At 45.8% G+C, this 23,215-nt stretch overlaps 1 long non-coding RNA gene across 1 annotated transcript; it reads right to left on the bottom strand.

Moving 5' to 3' along the window:
- Positions 1-4,375: 4,375 nt before the first annotated feature.
- On the bottom strand, positions 4,376-9,050 carry LOC149343894 (uncharacterized). Its single transcript, XR_016283157.1, has 3 exons — positions 8,272-9,050; positions 7,285-7,465; positions 4,376-5,608 (listed from the first exon to the last, which is right to left on the bottom strand). It is a non-coding gene; the product is annotated as an uncharacterized LOC149343894 (long non-coding RNA).
- Positions 9,051-23,215: the final 14,165 nt, after the last annotated feature.

The raw sequence follows: 23,215 nt of genomic DNA, 5'->3' as shown, positions 1-23,215 counted from the left end.
GGGAAAGCAGCTCCGTGGGAGAGTCAGTGCGCCGGTATCTGTGGTAGATAAAGCGAACCGCTTTTCGTTGAACTGATTCGAGCATGTGTACATCTTTTTGCATATACGGAAACCAGACGACGTTTGCATATTCTAAGATTGGGCGGATAAGGACCTTATACGCGAGTAACTTCGTATCTGATGTTGCAAAGCGCAACAGATACGAAGTTGAAGTTCTCCCCGCCCACGAAGTTCTCCCCACCCACATGAAGGGTGGGCGGGGAGAACTGCAGTTGTGACCAAAAATTAATTTCGATATCAGTCTTGAATTGTTGAAGATCTGTTAGGGAAGCGATATGGCTGGGAAGGTCGCTCCAGTCCAGGGCAGTACGGAGAAAAAATGATTTTTGGAACGTTGTGGTATGGGCGCGCGGGGGATAGATGGCTTTGGGGTGGCTGTGACGGGATAAACGATGGGCTAGTGAGTACATTGTTCGTTGGCAAGCTGTGAAAAAACGTATGATAAAGAGAAAGGCGAGCTAATTGACAATGGGGTGCTAGGGTACGAAGTTCAAGTTGCGATTTTATTTGAGTTACACTAGTGCGTTAAGAGCACATTGAAAGAATGAATCGTGAAGCACGATTTTGAATAGCTTTCAGTAAATTCGACAGGTTGGTTTGGCGAGGATCGAATATAGAACTTGCGTACTCTAGTTTAGATCAGACAAGTGATACATAGGCAATTAGGTTGACGGAAGGGGGTGCTAAGGAAATGTTACGCCGTGAGTAGCCAAGGACGCGATTGACTGTGTTAGCTATATTAGCAATATGACTGCGCCAGGATAGGTCACGGGAGATATGGGCACCTGGGTACTTAATATTGTAGGTTTGAGTTATGGGACAACCGTTAAGGAGGTAGTTGGGAGGTGAGTAGTTATGTCGGCGGTGCTGCTTACCAGCCGCTCACCAGCATTCTCCGGCGGAAGCGGGAGCGTGCAGCTGCTATGCCCATTGCTTCGGTGCACTCTGCTGCAGGCCGACCCGGCCTTCACTACTACCCTGTCGATTGTCTGCGTTGATGTCAGCGGATAGCGTATACGTTTGTGCGACCGGCACTACCCTCCGAGGACGATACGCGGTCAGGTCTACTGTCCGAGGTACCGGGAACGGGGTTGCTCAAGCGTGCACACGACCGCGCGACCATGCGCACGAAGGTTCAAGGCATGCCTCGGCCGTAGGCGGTGGCTAGTAGCTCAGGGCCGCCATCATGACAGCCTGAATGACAGCCGCTTTTTCGGCGAGGTAACCGAAGAGCTGAATGTGTGGCCGCGCAGGCATAAATGTAAACTAGTATGGCACTGCCGCGCGGCTCGCGTCGTCTTTTCAGCATCGGATGCAGTCGGGCTGGCACTGCCATCCCCGTAGGGGGTTCGCGAGCACAGGTGTCGCCCTACGAAGGCACACAACTACCAAGAGAAAACGCCGTTTGTTATGGACTAGCGAAACAACACAAAACATTGCGAGGACACTTTGGCACCTAAAGTGTTGAGAGGCGTAAGCCGAGGACACTATGCTGTGACGACTTCCGGTGGATGTGGCGTCACACCGCTCCCGTGGCTATATCGATACCCAAGTTATACATCTTTCGGGGATCTTACGTGTTATTTACGCTTAATTGCACATTTTTTTATTTAATTTACACAAATGCGACGTTTTTCCGACCATTCTGTGACAATTTTCCCTATGCCGTGACAACTTCCGATGGATTTGACATCACACCGTTCCCGTAGCTATATCGACGTCCGTGCTCTCTCGACACCATTTCAACATTTTGGCCTATAAGTAATTCACTAATTAATTTACAGTCATCAAACATGGCTTCTAGGTTCATTTTTTCCTCCTCCGTGGGAAGCAACCATTGCTATTCTTCCATTTTTTTTAGTTCCAGAGTTAAACGTGTGTGACACGCTTTGTTAACGGATGACAGTGTGAGCCAATAAAGGCTTTCGCCTTAGCATAAACGAAAACAAATGCGCTTCCACCGCAGTCAATGTAAAAGAGCCGCGCTTAAACTAGCAGAACTCAGTAACTTCCGAGCTCCGCCAGGGAGGGACGGGTGCTTGAAGGTATGTTCGGATGAAACAATACTCTTCAACAAACTGCGACGACAGTCGAGCCTCCACACCACGGAAATGATATGGCCGCCACTGTGGCAGCCACTCAGGCCAGGTACTGCTGTCATGCTGCCAGTAGCCCGCAGTGAAGAAGCCGGGAAGGACTCTGCTCCCGCCGAACAAAAGCAGTGAGCATTTCGTGGGCGGCTGGTCCGCGCCACCGTAACTAAGAAGTTCGCAGGAAGCTCCCCTCCACTCCTCTCCTCTGTGCGCTGCACGTTGGGCCATTATCTAGCCGCTGGCCAGACATCATGCATGCTCCCCGCGCTGGCGGCGAAGAACTCACCGGACTTGCCCGGTTCTATTGTTCTCGGAAGCACCCGTACATGCCAGAAAGAAGCCGGATGACGTTTGCTTGGCCCGTGCAGCCTATTGAGCCGAGCCATAAGGGCGTCGTGGGCCCTACAAGGTAAGTCCACAACTACTGACGTTCACCCTTTTCTAAGCGTAATACCGTTCTCCTCATGAAAACCAGATTTGCAAAGTAATATTCCACGGCCCAAAAAAGGCGTTTGCGTGCGTTTTTGACTCCGATTCTTCAAAGCAATTGGAAGCATCTTGCATTTATATTGTCTCTCTAGAGTTGTTTATTACTCGCCTCTCCATTAGGAAACAAAAGCAAAGTAGTATAGTATAAGAACATTCCAGAGTCCTAACTGTGACTTTCGGAGTTGCGCAAGGAAGGTGAATTGACAATGGTTTTGTTTCCTATCTTCATGAACGACAGCCCCCCCTTACAAAAATTTTTAGTAACATTCTTTAGAAAGTCTTTCGACAATTGTTAATAGAACCTATCAACATTGAATAGAAAGTCTTTTGAATGTCTTTATACTCTGTAGTAACAACCTATCAACCGTCTTCCGACAATTGGCCACCGATATCCAAAAGACTCAAGTACATAGAAAGTCTTTATACTTCCTATCATCCCCTTATCGAGTTTGTATACACTTCCTACTGACCCCTTACCGACAATGTCTACCAACACCCTATTAACGGTCTTCCGACAATTGGCCACCGTTATCCAAAAGACTCAAGTACATAGAAAGTCTTTACACTTCTTATCAACCACGTACCGACAATGTCTACCAACGCCCTATTGACGGTCTTCCGACAATTGGCCACCGTTATCCAAAAGACTCAAGTACATAGAAAGTCTTTACACTTCTTATCAACCACATACCGACAATGTATACCAACACCCTATCAACGGTCTTCCGACAATTGGCCACCGTTATTCAAAAGACACAAGTACGAAGAAAGTATAATTCCTACATCAAGTGTATGTTAACTACACAGTACAACACTTTTACCAACATAGTTTTATCACTTCAAAATCATTTTGTGAACACTATCCTGGACTGCTTAAAGAATAATAGAAGCAAAATGCAAATTATTACATTTATTGTGCACAAATGTACATACGCGCTACAACACATGCATGATGCATCAAAATATTTTATGGAGAACAATAGAGGAACATAATATTGGCTTCGGCACACTTCCCCTCAGTTCCCTCTGAGTAACAATGACTGACACACAGCAATTGAAAAACATAACAGGTTTTAATTCACGATGTTTCGGCTGGAGGACCAGCCTTTTTCGAGTATAGTATAGCATTCGAAACAAAAGCTGTGTGCTTGAAATGCTGTAGTACACTTGAAAACGGCTGGCCCTCCAACCAAAACGTCATCAATTAAATCCCGTTAGGTTTTTCTTACATATATACGAGGTGTTTCAGGGAAGACTAAGTAATTTTCAAAAAACAGGTATTTTGAGATGAATGTATGGCTTTTTCAGCATAGTATTACCAGTGTTGGCAGGCACCAGAAAACTTGTGAAGTCTTACATAGTAAGCTGGTTAGCTAATTTTTATTAATGAACCTTTTCACTATCAGAAACTTCGTTAAAACATTAAGTTGGGCTAGTTGGTAACGGCTTGAAGGAATCATACTCTTAGCGGTAAGAACACACACAACACCAAGACACACACACACAGGACACCCGCTAGACTTCAACTATCTTTACTGGACACTTGTACGACATAAATATGTATCACTGAGCACACGCAGGTGCCTCGTCATCGGCATCAGGTCTAACTACGCCCTCCCCTCTCCTCCAAGGCATATGGTTGCGCAGATAAACAATCCCTTTTTCTGCCAATGCCAGGGAGGGAGTGCTTATACACATGTCACCCGCCTCTTGAATACGAAAGGCCTGGGAGCCGAGAAAAAAGAAAGAGAAATTATCGAAGTCTTTCGTATTCAAGAGGCGGGTGACATGTGTAAGCACTCCCTCCCTGGCGTTGGCAGAAAAAGAGATTGTTTATCGGCGCAACCGTATGCCTTGGAGGAGAAGGCAGGGCGTAGTTAGACCTGTTGCGGATGACGAGGCACCTGCGTGTGCTCAGTGATACATATTTATGTCGTACAAGTGTCCAGTAAAGATAGTTGAAGTCTAGCGGGTGTCCTGTGTGTGTGTGTCTTGGTGTTGTGTGTGTTTCTTACTGCTAAGAATATGATTCCTTCAATATCAGAGTTAGGCGTCTAGTTGCCATTAGAGATTTGTAGCAGTTACATGCACTGGAGGGGTTTCTTTCCCTGTGTGCTTTCAAAAGCGCATGTATTTTCGCACGATGCAGCCAAATTTTGTCGAGCCACAGCAGCGAAAGTAATCATGTTTTGTACATTCCAGAAACTGATATGGCTACTACGAACAACTGGCTAAAAGTCTCTAACTGCAACCAGTTGCAAACCTGTGTTAGTTAAAAAGTTAATTATCAGAAATTAGTTAACCAGCTTACTAAATACACCTCACCGGCTTTCTGGTGTCTGCTAACACTGGTAATATTATGCAGCAAAAGCCATATTTTTGAAAACTACTTATTCTTCCCAGAAACACCTGGTGCATATAAATACTGCTCACTTTCCTGTACAAAACAGAAACGAAATAATTTCTTCTATAACATGAAAGTTCCATGAGCCACATAACAAACCCGTGGAAAAAAACTGCATGCATACACACACATCTCTCCAAAACAGCTAAAAAATCCCACACGGTGAAACAATGCTTACACTGTCTTAAGACCAACATTAAAGGCTGCAAACACTAGCGAATTAAAAGTCAAACAGATGCCAAACATGTGCTAAATGTCCCCATGGATGTAGATATTAAGATATGAGCTGATTTTAATAAAAATGCATCAGCACAGAAATGTTTAAGCGACATTGTTGGTGCACTATCCTGACACTTGTCCTCAATATCAGGCAGCCTGCTTGTTGTTAATCATCATCATCAGCCTGACTATGCCCACTGCAGGGCAAAGGCCTCTCCCATGCCTCTGCAATTAACCCTGTCGTTACTTGTCTGCATCACCAGCGGAAGAGGTAGCGTCCTAGTGATGAGACGTGTGCACGAACAGGTAGCCTCCTCCATGGCAGAATGCAGCAGCAAGAGAGCTGCACAAGAAAACATTCAAAGTATACAGTTATAGTAACTTCTAATAGAATCAAACACGGAGAAGCAACAATCAGTTAAATGTGCACTAAAATGCAGCACTCTGAGTGAGTTTGATAAGGCTGCTGAGTAATAGCATAAGCAGCAGTCACAAGACTAGAACTAAATGTAATGCGTCCTTGAACAAGAAAAAGCTATAACATGCTGTTGTGTTCAATTCTGCCCCCACATTCGAAGACTGAATGATATTCACAGGAACTGACATTAACGTGTTACACCTAATTAGGCTACCACAAAGAGATATTTAGCCATTCCAGTCATATGAAGATAACATGCAGGCCATCAAATATGAAAATTATTTTGTGTTTCTGATTTCTCTGCACAAAAATTAAGGCAGCTTTTGTTTTCAAAAGTGATGGCACAAAGACATTGCAATATAATGCACATGTTGCTGTAGATAATGTATCATTTGGAGCTATACCAGGTGTTAGGGGAAAATGTATGAACAAAGAGTACAAAGGTGAGCAAGTTCGTCAGGGCAAGAGTGGCACACTCTAAAGCAAATGAATCAAAATATTAAGGCACACACTGCGTCAGATACAATACTTGTAAGTAAAGCTGCACAGAACTACAAGCGATAAAAGCCTCAGAAACGTGCCCCTAAGGGAGCAGCTGGACTGGTAGTTTTTTATTTGTCCCGCAGCACATCCCTCCAGTGCTGAGGCCTGCTCATATCTGTTTAAGTTAAGAATACAAGGGAAACAAGCACACAAGTGTTCCAAAGAAGATAAAAATGTGCACTTAGGTTGTTCTTTAGGAAATTACCTGTCACTAATTGCAGCAATAAATACCTCGAGAAAGTAAATTAAGTTATTTACACAGCTTATTACAAACCTTGATGGCACGGGAGAAAGGCAACATCAAATGCATCGGTTCAAGTAAAGCGAGGGGTCTTGTTAAGGTCACAGCAATGTTTGTTGACTTAGGCTCAGCTAGTGTAATGCAATCAGTAACTGAACGTCGGCATGAATAAAAATAACAATGCACCAATACTCAATTCCAAATGCATTTCGACTGTACAGTGCAGTCAGTTGTTACAAAGGGAGTGTGAAAGAAAACCTCAGCAATGCTCATGACATCGAATAAGCACCTTTCTTCTGTACAGCTAAAATATAAGCTTTACAGGGTTTCATGTAATGCAAGGATAACCTGGTAAGGTATCAATTATTGATTCTAGCAACAAATATGCTTTTAAAGCAGAGTGCTCCACTTGAACGCCAATATTCAATTATGCATTGCCCGTTAGGCCATGCCTATCACATCACTGGTTCACTTCAAACATGCCATACCTTGTAAGAGGTAGGTACTGCTGAAGTAAACCTATAAAATTTATTTGCTGCTTTTAGACTGCTGTATAAAGGTCATGAAGCAGATAATTGTTTTAATTTGGTCTATACTGTGGTCAAGATTTCCAAGCACGAGAGGCATGAGGGAAAAAACTATAAAAAGCATTTCACACTATAACACAATGCACTTGACTAGGGGAGTGCTTTCATGATGCCCGCAACATATTTTCCCTTTCTCTTGGTCCTCTTTTAAAAGAAAAAAAAAACGAAAGAGAGAGGGAGCCTGGACCAGATTTTTGGCAGGCTAAAAAAGACAAGGAAAATATACCCACTTGTCTACCTATCCTTTTACAAGTGGCACATGCTTGATATCCAGTGTCAATGGCTGATAGGCTGAACCAGCAGGTCTTGATGTCATTTGCCTCTGGTTGAGGTAGCATTGGCTCGATGACAGATGAAAGCTGGTGCAAAAGTAGCGTGATGATACCGGTGGAGCAGCTGTACAGGTCTTGACTGCGGGTGCATTTGAAGAAAGGTTGCATTAGAGCCATGCTTTCATAAACATCACAGAAGGCACATCCCATTACAACCTCTAGCTGTTCAGTCCAATGTGTTCATGAGTGGAGGCTAATGATTAATTACCTATGCCTCCAATAGTTAGCAAAAAAATGGTTTACAAAGCTTGTCATACTTTTCTTAAAGCTATTATTCGCGAATCACGTTATACTTTTATCGCTTCAGACTGAAAATGGGGGAATGACATAAATGTAGTGAACGTAAAAAAATAAAATGACAACAAACCTTCCATTGTGCGATTACCTCAGCTGCACTGCAATGGAATGGTTCTGCTATTTTTAATCGTCGTTTCGTTGACCAGAACTATCAAGAAACACAGCACTTGATGTGACTGCGACGTAGAACGGGCAATGCTCCTTATCCAGTAAACACTCAGGCAGCAGAATCAAAAGACGCACGCCGCTACAAGCACTTTTCGTTCTTATGGTCTCCTTTTCACGCGTTGCTCCTGTTCAGTCGGAATAACCAATCAAGCAGCACCCCATAGTTCTCGGCGTACAACCAAATTCTATCACATAACTCCTGCGCCGAGGAGCTGACGCAAAGAGCGTGAGGCGGCGGGTTAAAAGTTGCATAGTTGGCAAGCGAGCGTGTCAGAACACCTTCTCTCTGCAAACGATCGCGTGGTGCCTGCATTTTGCACCTCACTGCGAACAAGACGTGAAGACCAACCCAAATGCATTCGCAGCCCTCAATCATACCCCCGACACATCGCAGAAGTCATTTTCCAGTTCTGTACTTACATTTGTCAACGTTCACGGCAAGCCGTTTCTTCTATCGGGCATCGGGCGCCGGCCGCTCTCGGCGTGGTTGCGTGCAGTACGTCAGAGCAGTTTTTGAGCACTGCGTGCGCGTAAGAACGTCTTCCGCATCACTGGAGCCATCTGTCACCTTCCGAGTTCAGTCACACTACCACAACACTAACGAGGCCGCACATTTAACACAAACAAACTGAAGAAACGCACCCACAACAACACAACCGTCGCACCCCGTCAACAAAGAGTCGTTTGAGCGTCCTAAAAAAGATAGTGTAGCGCGCGGCCAACATGAGACTCGCAATCCGCCGCCAGCGAACGGAAAGGTGGCGCTAATGTCGCCTAACTTTACACGCGTTAAAAAAAGAATTGATAAAGCCCTTTTTGCCACAAACTTGTTGCATTAAACGACAAAATATTTTGTTTGAATTACAAAGTCAGCAAATTGGAATGATTGCGGTGAAAAAATGCGACTACTCACAACCATCTGTTTCTGGCGGCGCTGCGAACGAAAGCTTGGAAAACCGGGCAGCATGCCGGGCAGCTACAGGCGACGCATCTGGGGCCAGGAAAGCCGCAGCCGCTGCACGGCTGCACTGTCTGCCTAGTTCTAAGGCTATAACTCAGCTCCCCGTAACTGCGTCGCAGAATAAGGAATGATGATGATGTTGCCAAACGCTACTGGTTTCGGTTTTTATTTTCGCATATTGTGTGGCTTAGCGTACTCTACACAGCTTGGCTCATGCGATTTAGTGTACGTGTGTGTACCTAGGGAACACGAGCGTTCGCACGCCGCTCTAGCGTGACGCGCGAAACTTCCAAGGCTGCGCTGCAGCATCGCCTCTGTTTTGTGTGTGTTTATATCACGTCATTGGACACCTTGCACGCTCTTTGCTCGAGCGAGCCCCGCCGACAGTCGCGCTACCGTAGTCTTTTTGTGTGCTTCCTTGATTGCTTTTTGCCTCTGCCTTACGCGGTCCTCGGCTCGGCCTCACGTCCGCTGATGGCAGTAAGAAAAGGCGAAGAATGAACACATGCTTTCGCGCATCTACTCCGTATGACTACGTTAAAACCTAACACTTTATTCCAGGATTCCTTAGTCATTGCATTACGGGAAGATAGAAAATACAGCTATCACCACGTTTTCCCTCGCCACAGCTTCGTACCGTGTTTGCGTTGAAGGAGATGCAAGTGAAGATGCGGCAGAGGCACTGCGCCTGTGCTTTAGCGGTGCTCAAAGTGGGGTCTGCTCTCACCCTAGCTTTTTCCATACTGGAAGCTCCTCTGTGGCTCAGTACTAGCGAAAAATGTAACAAGTCAAGAATGAGGGCTTATAGTGCTCCAATTGCCGTGCACCTTCCTCATGCAAAGCGCTTGTTACCGCAGTTGAGTACAGCGGGCCACTGTTACCTCTTTTGTTTCTCTATACTTCTCTTTATAGTATCGACCGCCGAACATGAATAAAAATTAATATTGCCTTGCCTGAAATTTCGCATGTACAGTCGCTGAGGAACGAAGCAACTTGAGTTCTCGAAGCTGTAAGCCTGCACACGTTACACAGAATTTACTCAGAGCGCGAAGCGGTGCGGCCCTTTTCGCGCGGGGTTTTTCAGTCCCGTGCGATCAGCCATTGCTGGTCGCTCGAGGAGGAGGGTAGTGCGAGGGTTTAAATTGGGCGCTCCCACGTGGAGTGGCATAAAGTGTACCGGGCACTTTTGCATGGCGGGCAGTGTGCAGGGAAAGTGTGCTTGCGGTGCAGGTTCAGGAAGCTGGTGATATAATTTGGGCGCCATTTGGGCTAGCGAGAACGTGTCATTCAATGAGTGTGGAAACACATCGGTGCAATGCTAAACTTGAATTTTTTTGTAGCTCGCAACAATAATCCCTCTGAAACCTCAGAGCGAAACGCTCTTAATGCTAGTGTGTTTTAGCACCGTCGTACGGTACATCACTGTTCAACTGCACGTTAAAATATGACCTTTCAAGAATTACAACAATAGCAACACCAACGTGTTTCGAATTGGCAGAGTTGTTGTACAGCTCTGCTGAAATTCTTTGTTAGTTCTGAAATGTTAAATCTGTTTAATGACTGCCTGTGTACAGAATTTAAGGACGAATACGCAGCAGAAAGCATTGTTTTCGTGTAGAATGAGCCATCAGCGAAACTGATTCGCTGTAACGAAGTCATCATTGCGCTTATGTAACACAATATGTCACTAGCTCCTATTTTTCTTAAAGTTCTTTTAATTTCCTTGAAGTGCGAGGCAATAATACTTGAGTATTCTATGAATTCATTCACTTTGTACCAAAATTATTTCGTTTGCTGGTAACTTTTTTCGTAGACTTCATACAATCAAAAATTGTCACTAAATGTCTTCAATTCAAGACACGTTTCTGTATTTCGGCATAAATGTTCTGTTATGAACTTTGCCCTTTTCCCCGCACTCGAAAATGCGAAAGCAGTAAAGCTAGTATTGAGAAAATTGAACTGAAATTTCTAAAAATCCACAGCGTCCTCGGCTATGGGAATGTGATTGCAAATTTTTGTTTCGTCTTCAAGGTTAGTTAAGTTGCCGCTTTGAAGTTGTCGGCTACAGTACTTGATTATTTTAGGCTTTTATTTGTTTATTCACATCACCAAAATGCTTTCTCGGTTCGTAGTATATTTCTATTGACAGCAGTATATAAGCAGTAAGAAAATTGTATGAACTTTCTATCAACAAATGTTGATAAAATATGCCCTGAGAAAATGTGACTGCAAATGTTTGTTTCGTGTTCAAGGTTGCTTTAGTTGCATTGACATGTTAGGCTAGAGTACTTAATTAATTTAGGCATTTATTCTCATTATGAAACGTTCTGTCGGTGTCTATGTATGTTTCTACTGACAGCAGTACATAGAAAGCAGTAAGGAAATTGTATGAACTTCCTATCAACGAATGTTAATAGAATATGTTCGGCTAAGGGAATGTGAGTGTAATGTTTGTTTCGTGTTCAAGGTTGTTTTAATAGATTTGAAGTGTTCGCCTACAGTACATGATTTGAGGCATCTATTTGCATGACCAAAAATGTTTTGTCACTTTCTAGAGTATTTCTGCTCACAGCAGTCCGTAAAGAACATAAAGTATTAAAATGGAATATATCTTCTGTTTTAAAACGTTTTCCCACATCCTGATTACATTCCAAACGCATTTGCTGCGAATAATGTTGATCGCTTTTCGATATAGTGAAATTGTTGACTAGCTGCAACAGATTCCACCATGTAATCAGGTAAGATGTCGTCACGATTACGCGAACAAGATAGTGTTAATCACCTCGAACACCATGCAGTTTGTTCATTTACTTCTCTCAACGTGTCAAACTGCACCCAGATTTTCTAGTAACTTTCTATTGACAGGAGTAAATACAAAGAAGTAACAGTCTACCAACTTTGTATTGAAAAAGGTACATAGAATGTAAAAATTATTTTCTAGTAACTTTCTATTGACAGGGGTACATACAAAGAAGTAACTTCTACCAACGTTGTATGAACAATTGTTGATAGAATGTAAAAGTTACTACAAGGTTACTAGAGTCAATAGAATGTTAATACAAATTCTAAAGAAAGTTGATATCCATTTTTGTAAGGGCCTAGCCGCTAAATTTTCGAAGGATCTAATGTAGACGAATGACAGTGCGTTATTGTTCAAGCCTGAATCACTCTCGGACATACAAAGCACGATAATATCTTGACTGTCTAATGTTTCGGTGTGGTCTTGCAGCAATAAATTAACAATCAGTAAAAAGTACAGAGAATATTCACTACCTTCGAATCAGCGTGAAAGCACGTATTTGTGGTTCTTAGAACACGACGATAAGCGGGCAGTGCCTAGGGACGGAGCGCTCTTGCTAGGCCAGCCGGGAACAGAAAACGGGCGATTTTGTTCGCGGTTGGTACCCATCGGATTAGTGTTCACGAAATATCAAAATTACTATAAATACGCCCTCCTGTACTGCCATCGTCCTGAGGTCAAAGGTTTCAAGATGCTCTCTTGCAACTCTACTACGACCATTTCCACCGCCGCTTCCACCATTTTTCTGAGCCTAAATCAATGCAAATACAAAGAAGAAGCAATACAAGAAGAAAGGTGACGAGATGTAAAAAGAAAAAATATGTACAAAGAAGATGCAATGACCTTAATACGGTTCGCTTGACGCAATGCAATACCTTGGCATCGTCTTTCACCGATGCATTCATCTGCGAGTATGTACAAATAAAAAAATTGAACAGGCATGTAAGGGGCACGACTTCAGGCATTGGGTGTTATTAACCAAATTTTTCCCACAATGTGCTACATTCGATGCATTGCACGACACTTCACTGCCAAATTATGTAGTGGGGTGAATCTTGGGGCCAAACGTACATTACTTTCGTTCGTTGCCACGCCGAGTCTACAGAAAAGGCTATCGGGAGTTGTAGGCCATGCGTCTTCAAATACTGGCGTCAAAATTCACTATCTCGTCGTCCATAGAGCATGTAAGCATGAAATGCACTGCAGGAAAGGCGTAGCCCAATCTATGCGACCCATAGATATTCATATGCGCACAGTAGTCTTGCGGAGCGTCCCTCATCTGCCACTTTTCTTCACTTTAGTGTTTTTTCATGAGCAACAGCACATTCGGCTTTCTTTAATGCTTTAGTGTATGGCCACCCGCGCCACTAGCTCTCGCCACTTGCCAAGAGCAGTCGATAGTGCCAGCACGTGCCACACAGGACACTGGGGCATTCTCCACGGCTGAATTACAGTGTCCCGGCCACTGTAGCTGAATGCCGCCGTCGCCGCATCCGCGACCACCACATCGAAGAACAAATCAGAGTTGGTTACTGGTAGTGCTGATAGACGGCGCCACGAAACTTGTGTGCGGATTACGTAATGATGGCGACTCATACGGCTGTGTCGCCTAGATTACCGAATGTCCCCAGGACTGATTTTGAGCCTCCGGGGCTGCATGGGAAAAAAGGATCCTTCGCACCGCGCGAAAGTTTTGGGCACTATAAGCCCACGAAGACGCTATTGTTGATGCATGCGCTGATTCCGCCGCAGTGCAGCAGATAGCGCCAGGGAGAGTGGAAGCTTTGCACAAATTCGTTTCATTTTGCCGCCATGTTCTACTCCTGTATGGCGCCAATGTCAACCGTGGCGTGCCGACAATGGGAGCTAAAAGTATTGTATGCTTGACAAGCTATATCAGCAGCATCGAGTATTGCCATTTCAGTCGATTCCTAATTAGAGCTATGTGTGTTCATAAAGAATAATATTAATACATTCAACAGTTTAGTTTTAGATTAATCTTAGTTTCATCTACGGGGTTTTAACGTCCAAAGCGTCTCAATATCAGTCCATCGCTTAGAATTGCACAAGCACTTTAAGCTGTCTTGTAAATTGTACATCACTAAGAGCCAGGAAATGTCCTCGAATCCCCAAATTTATTGGTTGTTTACTTGCATTAAAATTTAGTTTTGCTTTCATTATTATTTCGTGCTGTTTTTGGTGTTACTCTGGTGTGAATTGTTCTATTAAACGCGTTTTGTCCCTGTAGTATTACCTGTTTTTTATCTCATTAGTGCGGCCCGATGATATATACTGTTATTACGCATTTTATTGGCGAGATAGCTATCAGTTCCAATATTTTGTGTGTATTTCCAACTCATTTCAAAAATGGAAATTGCTCTCCCTTTGACTTCGAATTGCATAAACAGGCTTGCCAGGAATTTTGGTTTTCTGCAAAATACCTCCTACACAGACTGCGTTGAAACCAAGTAGTCGGATCTTTGAGGCGATGGCTTCAACGAAACCTTCTGTGCTCTGTTATGCTATATTTGCGGCGTAGTATAGAATTTGTTTGAATGGGGGGAGTGGAAGTGATTTATTGATGAATTATCAAGGACGCACCACGCGTCTGATAATTACAATGCTCAGAGGATATGATAATGCAGTTAGTTTCCCAACAGATAATAAATAAGACATGAAAGAATTTATAACAATCTAGTCAAAGAATTCCACCCTATGGGGGCAAACATTTTGTAGCGCCCGGCGACGCTATAAAGCGCAGGCGCTGAGATCGGCGTTCCCGCGACAAAAGAAAATAAAGAACGACAGCGCGTGCTCGGAGCGCACGCCCGGCACGCGCAGTTCGGAACTAGAAGCCTGCTACGCTGGTCGTCTCTGTCTGGTGCTCCGCTGCGACCTCCGCAAAATCCCTCTACAGTGGTGACCCGGCGAACCGTGCCTTCTTTCCCAGCGGCGTTCCAGCATGGATGAGCTGCGTGCGGCCGTCTTGGCGTACTTCGGCGCCTACTACGTTCCGCCGCCGCTCTACGACGCAGCGGACCCGTTTTCGCCGCCGCCAGCCTCTGGCCCTGCACCGGCCTCGCTCGCGCCCACGCAGCCTTCATCAGAACCCGGCCCGCCTCAGCAGCCCCTCGCCGCATCGCCGCCACTCCCGTCCAGCGTCTCCAGCCCGGCTGTCTCTCTCGACGCCACACCAGGTGGGATCCGCACGAGCTCCGCCTCGCGTCCTGCTCCCACTACTATCCGACCCGCGTCTTTGGCTCTGCCTCCTTGCGCTTCAGTGGCGTTGTCGCCAGAGCCTCCTGCAGCCAAGGACGACTCTGCGGCAGCAGCCGTGCCGGGGCTTCCGAAATCTCCATCTACCTCGTCACTACCGCCAACAGCTCTGCAGGCCTCTGCTGTGAGGTTGAAGCCGCCGCCCACTGATGCTAAAGAGCCCTTGACCACGACCAAGCCTGCTTGTCACACTCCCAGCCCATCAGAAGGTCCGCAGAGCACTAATCGTCATCAGGAGCAGGGTGAGAAGGCCAACCCGGTGACAGCAGTAACAGGCATGGCGGTTGCCACCAGCCCCACTTTGCCTGAAAAGGTTCCTGACCCGGTGTCAGCGCTTTCTCTCAAGCCCGACCAGTCCACTGATGTGGGCCCTTCTTGCTCCCCGCCGGTGTTTGCATCTTCAAAGCAGCTTGACACCGCTAGCTGGGCCGCCACCTCATGCCCATTCCCGGTGAGCCCATCTGTCCTTCCTATCGCGAGACGCGCCTGCACGCCCCATCAGAGCCCTGTCGCTCACAATGCGCAACCCGCACCGCTTACCATGGCTCTCTGGGCATCTGCCAGCTTCGCAAGTGACTCTGCCTCCGCGACAGACGACACAGCCACCGAAGGTGGTGGCCTGCTTGTGGCTTGGACGCGTTTGGGCGGGCCCCATCCAGCACTGCCTGTGGTCGGAGCACCAGCGCATCCCGTTCCTTTCGATGCTCATGTGCCGGACTTCTGCCCTACTTCTCCAACTAGTGCTACCAGTATCGAGTCGGCCATGGTTTTCCCGCCAGATGGCAGCCACCCGTTGCTCACTCCGCCTACGCCTGCCTTGAAGTTGCTTCGCCGCCTCGAGCACCATCTGCCACACCCTCTGGGGCAACGCACTGCAAACGCTCGAAAGACTGGCCGCCGGTGTATCTTCAGGCTATCCTCGAGCGCACTGTCAGCCCTACCAGTTGCCGTCAATATTTGTTTCCGGCCATCCCGTCGACGTTTCCTGGGTGACTTTTCATGTCGGCTGCCGCTGTCATCACCATCCCCTTTCTGCATCATTCGCCCCTTGCGCAGCAGCCAGGCTCGTCCACCTGAGCCGGCGCACTCCACCCGACTGCTCTTCCCGGCCTCTGACCTGAACTTACCGGACCTTGTAGCGACCCCGTGGGGACACTGTTACTCTAGCTGCCTGCTTGCCTGCCGTGGCTACTCCATCTCTGCCCCGTCGGCACGTACATTCCGACGTTCCGTCTAGGCGGGGGGCCCTGTAGCGCCCGGCGACGCTATAAAGCGCAGGCGCTGAGATCGGCGTTCCCGCGACAAAAGAAAATAAAGAACGACAGCGCGTGCTCGGAGCGCACGCCCGGCACGCGCAGTTCGGAACTAGAAGCCTGCTACGCTGGTCGTCTCTGTCTGGTGCTCCGCTGCGACCTCCGCAAAATCCCTCTACAATTTCAAACATTGTGCGGGCCAGTAAACATTTTACTGAACTTGATGTGCAGAAAAATTTTTTCAGAATTATATTCAGGAGGCACAACAACACTTGCCTGGTTTTGACCTCTACAAAGCAGCTTCCGTGCTTTTTGTTCGAAAAAATGCCTCTCGTATGACAATAGGCTTCTGCCTACCTACTTTGTTCCTTCTTCACGTCTAGGCCAAGCCGAGACCTTCCTATATTATTCTTGCTACATCGCACTTTTCGCAGGACCTCCGCATCCAGCACGATGCCACTGTGAGCTAACAGTATCAAGTGTCTTTTATTTTCACTCTTACCATTGAGGCTCTTCCGCGTCTACTTGCTGTTCTTCCCTTTGCCGAAGGCTGTATTCATGATCCGTAAATAACTTTGCTTGCGAACTGTGCTAATAACTTCCCCTGCTATTCCTGATGATGACAGATTTTTATGGAGATTTTAAGGCATCTGTGGCCAAAGACCGCCATTGCACAAGGTTGTTTCTTCTACTCATGGTGGGGTCAAAGACCCACTTCTCAAGCATTTCACCCTAGAGCCTTTGCCATAGTCACCCGCTGCCTGGTATCCAGCCAGCTTCTTTCCTACCTGGGCAGTGAAGTCACCCATGAGTGCGTTGTACCTTGTTTTCATTTTTTAGTTTACTCATTGCCACATTTACCACACTTACCACATTTTGTAGAAGCTTTCGACGATGTGGTCATTATGACTGGATGAAATCACGTAGGCCTGTGGCGCTTTCAGTTTGCACCTTTTATTAAGATTAATTACGATACCTGCCCCCTTCTACTTATTACTATAGCATTCTTCTATGTTGTGAGCTGTTTTTTATTGATAAGTAATTCCAACCCTAGCTCTCAGCTGTCTTCTAAGCCGTGATAGCATAGTACGCGCCCACTCTTCAGTACTGTGTATGCTTTATTTGTCCTTCTAACCTCTTCTAGAGTGTGTTGAATTTTCTGTTACTCCCCTTTCTCTTTCATTTTTTAACCCTCACCCCCTTCCCCCCGTGTAGGGTAGCAAACCGATTATTATTCAGGTTAATCTCCCTGTCTTTCCTCTTCTACCTCCTCCTCCTCCTAACCTCTTCTGAGTGCCACGACATCGCATGCAATACCATCTAGTTTCTTCAATAGCACAGATAGACTAGGCTCATTCGGAAAAAAGGCCAGTTCCCTGACCTGGTCAAGAAATTCTATTCACACGCGTTTTTTTTTTATCCGGTGTAAAATTGGACAGAACTGTGATTGGAGCCGCGCATATCTGTCCTGTTCTCGTAAGAGACCATTGGTTATCCGTTTTAGTTTTTCTGAACCCCATGTCGAAATACCTGTTTCTTCTTTTGCTTTCAGTTTGATTACTGCTCGCTACATTGTTTTTTATTTGCGTTGAATGCTATGTTTGATGCAGTTTTTCTGGTCATAATCCACTGGACTTAGCTGTTACGAGACATAATTTTTTGAACTAGTGTTTATGTTTGAGTGTAAAGAATAGAATCTAAAGAAAAATGTAAATAGTGGGATTTAACGTCCAAAAGCGACAAATAGGTAATGAGGGACATCGCACTGAGTGGAAGCGGGTGAAATTAAACCACCTGTGGTTCTTTAACTTGCGCTGACAAAGCGCACGTCACTGGAGTTTATGTATTTTGCCATTATTGAAATACGGCCTTACCCTGGGATTGAATCTGCGACCTTGGGATAAGCAGCCATACGCCAAAGCCGCTTAGTCATCACTCCGTGTACAGTAGTATCGACCGGATGCATTAGTTACACAATTTTTATTTTGTTGTGAGGTAGTTAGGCTGCTGGTCATGAAATGAAGTCCCTGCCTTCAGGTTAGCAGGAATATATAGGCGCAAAAATCTGTAACACCTAATACTCCTTCCTGCGTTTCACCATTTCTGTTACACATTTTTTTGCATATCCATCTAAACAGAATCTAATTTTTGTAATGATACAGGTTCTGATTCACATTGCAGTAGGGAGGCGGTGCGTGAAATAAGTATATTGAGAGAACGCACCACTATTGCCGCAAAGTTCGAATATGTATTTTTTAATCCTCTCGGCTCCTGTTTTCACAACGATCACATAATGCATTTACGCCAGTGAAGCACTTGTATGCCTAAAATAAATGAGCTGTATATATACTTCTCTGCACAATGTCCCAGTATGATCTTATTCTCACACATGTGCTTATAATGATGTCACCAACGAATAGTTTCTTTGTGTCAGCCAGGAAAAGCTTCTTGCTTCTCATCAAGTCGCGCCGTGGTCGTGATCACCACTGATTCTTTGCCGAAGCAGAGCTGGATGGTAGCGTGTAGGCCACACTTGCATCCTGTCTTTAAAGAAAATCTTCGAATGATCGCAACGAAGCATGCTTCGATGGGTCATCAAACAGCTTTCTTGGCTTTTTGATTGCGGAGTTGTTATCAGTGCAGAAACAAGACAAGGAAAGGCACTTGCTGTAACACAGCATTGATTATTTTCCCCTACGTGCATGAATACTTCGTTGAGCTGCTATTATAACCACCACAACAATCTACATAGTGTTCAAGGGGGCATTGCATCTTATTTTATACTTATTAGTTGTTTAGGCTGATGCGCGGAGACTACTTAGGTGGGGAAGTGTTTAAGGCACCTCGTAGGCTTGCTGAGTTGTAGCACTCTCACCGTATCCCCTGCCATCCTACAAAATATTACCTTTAGTGCCAATAGTCATGTTGTTCTTTGTTTCTTTAGTGACAGCTATAAAGCCAACCAACCACTTTATGACTTCGTTTTGAGTATAAAAATAATTTTTCTCTGGACGTTCGCTGAGGCAGGCGTTCTCCGAATGTCTTCCTTAGCGAGCAGTGCATAAAACCTACTAAGATGTATCGGGCATGCTTGCTCTGAGACAAATCGAGCACACAACGGAGAGCATCCAGAAAAAGTATCATGAATATCTCACAAACAGAAAAATTTGCTGAAGGCTTAGCTTGGTTAAGCCTGGCTGAGTGCGAAAGCAATAACACCTGGCTGCGCTTGGTTCTGCTGGTAGTTGGACATGGTTTCCCGTATATTGCAACTCTGATCACGACTTGGTTCTTCTAATATGGTTATCCGTATGGATTCATTCTGGACACAGAATGGGTGTACTGTAAATGTGCTTTATTTATTCCAATGAATACGCTTTGATGATCCGTAAAGAAATGGCATTTGGTCTGTACATCGGGGATGACATCGGCGTGGTCGCCATTCTGCAGCATACGCACGTTGCTTCGCCAACCGTTGTTCCCTTTTTTCGTCTGTTTCTTCGGCACGGCGCCGTCTCTTGGCCGCGGCACACCGTTCCAGCCTCGCCTTGTACGCATCCTCCGACATAGCACAGCGCTGCTAGGAGCATAGCCGCAGCCCCGTTTTATCCCACTCTAGCAAGCGCCCTCACTCTGCAGCTGCGCCGTAGCGTAGGATGAGCCTCTATCGATGTGACGAGTTGGGCCCCCAGCTCTCCTCTTGTCGTGACGTCACGTGGTCACGTGGTAGCACGCCGCAGCCGCGCCGGAGCGAAGGATGAACCTCCATCGATGGCAGAAAAGAGCAAGCAGTATTGATTTCGCAATAAAAAGCATTTCCGCATTGTGGTATCCCAGAAGGCAGCGTAGAGTGAGCAGGAGGTCTCAAAGCATCACGGACCTCCTTTTTGATTATAAAAATCTCACCTTCTCCGTTCTGGAAAAGAGTAGTAATGTTCCTAATTCCTGGCCAGCAATGCAGATTTATGCATAATGAAATAATATAATTAATCAGATCGAGGCTCTGATTGAGACAAATAACGTAATAAGAGGCGCCCCTTCTTTTTCGTGGTTCATGGAATGTGACGCGGCAGCTGGAATAGTGGGACTAACTGTCCTTTGGAAAGGTTTGGCACAAAAGGGCAGACACAGGAGGGGCTCGTTGCACCATATCTGCATATGAAAGCAGCCATTAGTCGCTGAAAGCGCAGAAATTATGGGGAAATGTTTTTTTTTGCGGCCATGATCAATAGGGAACTATTTGTTCCAGCATTTTGATCTGCAAGGGAGTTATTTAGAATAGAAGAAAAGACAAAATCATGCAGCAGGTGGATACGAACTCATGGCCTCCATATATCACATATGATACTCTGTGGGTAGAGTGGCAGCTGCCCAACCTTGTATTTTAGAACGTATTTATCCTAAGTGTAGCCTAGCCTTGAAAGTGTGCAGCAGAGCCGCCCTCGACCATGGAGGTAGACGTGGAACGCCCTATAATGCTGTAAGTTTCCCGTGGAACGTGATTGATCGGGGAGGGTCACAGGGGTGCAACATCCCTCTTATGCTTTCCATGGCATCAAGATTGAAAGTATTACAAAGTTTTTACGTTCCTCCATCATTTTTTCCGGCTGGTGTGGAGAGTTTCTGTATAATCTTTGCCCCTCTCTCCGTGTATAGATGTGCCGTTTGCCCCATTATAAAATGCAGCAGAGCGAAAAGCCAGCACTCAGTTTACATTGTGTTGCAGCGTAAAAAACCATTTTTTATATGATATGACATAATTATGGCGTAGAAATTGTAACAATTGCTCGTCCTTCAATTTCATGGTCATGTGGAGACTTCAAAATATTGAAAGCTTAAATTATAGCATCAGGAAAAAAAAATGTGACACCTCCTGCAATATCAAAGATAGCCATTACAGTCGATCCCACTGATAACGAACCTGACGGTCGAGCGGAATGAGTTCGCTGTATCCTAGGTTCGTAGTAAGGTGGACTTCCCCTGTTACAGCCAAAAGTACAGTCTCAGAGTGCAAGCCCTCTATGCGCGTGTGCTTATTCAGACTACACCCCATTACGGCACTTTCCAAGCTCGCAAGCACAGTAACATGCTCTTCGTCGGTATCCTTGCTACCAATTAACAAGCTGGCTTATGGACGAGATTTAACTAATCGCGGTAAAAGCGCTGACAGCTACGAGGAGGTGGTAGGTCAGCCTCTTCGTCATTGTCCTCATTAGCGCAAGTTCTTGCATTGCGTGTACTTCAGTGTATGGCTTTCTGATGTCGACGTCATCATCCGCACCAACGATGTATCCCCGTTCGAACACGGCCCAGCCAGCTGCGCATCAACGATGCGTCGCCACATGCTTCCGATAACGTAGTGTTAGACAGCGTCATCCATCAATCTTGGGTCCCCGAGAGCTGCTTTACACAAGCAGTTCTGGGCAATCGGTTCCAACCAAGGACCTTATCATTGTATGGCAGAGAGCAGAGAAATTCGAACTGGTATGACGTGGCTTCTGGTCGGTCAATTGGTATTAGAGTGTAGTGGTGACGCACCGCCGACAGGACGCCTTGCCCGCGCGAATTATGCCCACGTCAAATGACATGGTATTTCTTCTCGCATTCGTAGGCAGAAGAGCGTGGTTACCAAAATCAGAGAAGGCAGCACGTGGTGCTCAGTTCACACTAATTTACTTATTTATTTTTTTCTTTCATTCCCAGACGTGTATTGTGCCCTAAGAGCTTTATTGGGGAAAGATATAATAAAATCTAACAAAGCACAAGTGCTAGCGCATGCAATTGCTCTCTTCTCAGCTGAAATGCAGACGGTGACTGAGTTGCAAGTATCCGAAAATAAAAGTAGTGTAGCCGAGCGCATGTTCTACCGCAAGGCTACCGTTAGGGTAGCTTCATTCGGGAGGTCCTGATTTTGATTCGCAATGCTTCTGGGTAACTACCGGTGTTCTAACGGTTATGAGATTTCCCTGCCTTGGTGGTTGGATCTTCATGGCTGAAATGCTTGAAAAAGTGTCTTTGATCCCCTCACTCTTCCGCGGTTGAAAATCTATCCGCGAAGGACCGCAATCCGCCTCGTGCGATGAAGCCGATTGTGGTCGTTTTTTCAGAGTGCCTGTTGAAACCCACAGTTACAGAACTTGAAGGCACTGGCTCCTCTGCCATGCCGCGCAGCCTGGCAAGCCGAGCACCAGACTGAGACGTGGCCTGTACTTATCTGAGAAAACCGGTGGGCAGAAGTGGCAGCGAAAGTCGAACCGAACACCTTCCGGTGCCGAGGCGGATGCTAAGCTATAGGGCTAGGCGTTTAGCGTAAGAGGAGCATTTAAGGAGGAACGGTGCTCAAAAATAGTTTTTTAGTGGTTTTTATTTAATATTGCGTAAAAAATTAAACGAAAATATTCGTGCCTGCTGCGTGAACTGATATCTATTGTCCTAGACACCTCAGCTCCAGCTGTCGGAAAGTGGGAGGGTAGAAATGGAAAGCCGAAATGAAACTATCATCGATTGCAATAAAGGATAGGGGGAGAGCTATTCTCATGTATATACAGAGCACAATTCCTCTTACCTGTGCACTAAAAAGAAAGAACTAAAAGTAAGAACGCTCGAATATTTGTGTATAGCCATTGTTCCTATCCGTGCGCGAGCGTTTACTGCCATTATAGTGATATGTACAGCTAAATGCGTGCGTAAAGAAACCGAGCGCGCGGCCAAAGTGAAAACAGCGTATTAGCCACCGAAGTAGCCGTCGAGGAAGCTGAAGCTAAAGTGAGCAGCTTGCTTTGTATGCCTCCTATAGGCGAGGCACTCACAGTGATGCACATGCCTTGCATTCGCCTACCAACGGTATAGCACTTTTTAACACCGCTGGCGACTGTGGCGGCTCTTCGTTCCAAGCACTTATTGTTGCATGTGCATCCTTAAAATGCATTACGTTACGACCTTTTGCCGTTTGCAACTTTCCATGAGGCAACGCGGTTCTGTTGCTTGCAGGCGACTGCGCGTGTCCTTGTGAGCGATCATTCTCAGAGAAAGTCGAGTGTCCTGGCACCCAGACGGTGCTACAGGAGCAGGCAG

This window comes from Amblyomma mixtum, chromosome 5, assembly GCF_055824585.1.
Source record: "Amblyomma mixtum isolate Tamu chromosome 5, ASM5582458v1, whole genome shotgun sequence".
NCBI lineage: Eukaryota > Metazoa > Arthropoda > Arachnida > Ixodida > Ixodidae > Amblyomma > Amblyomma mixtum.
The sequence above is the reverse complement of the archived record's forward strand: the minus strand, read 5'-3'. Positions and strand labels throughout refer to the sequence as shown.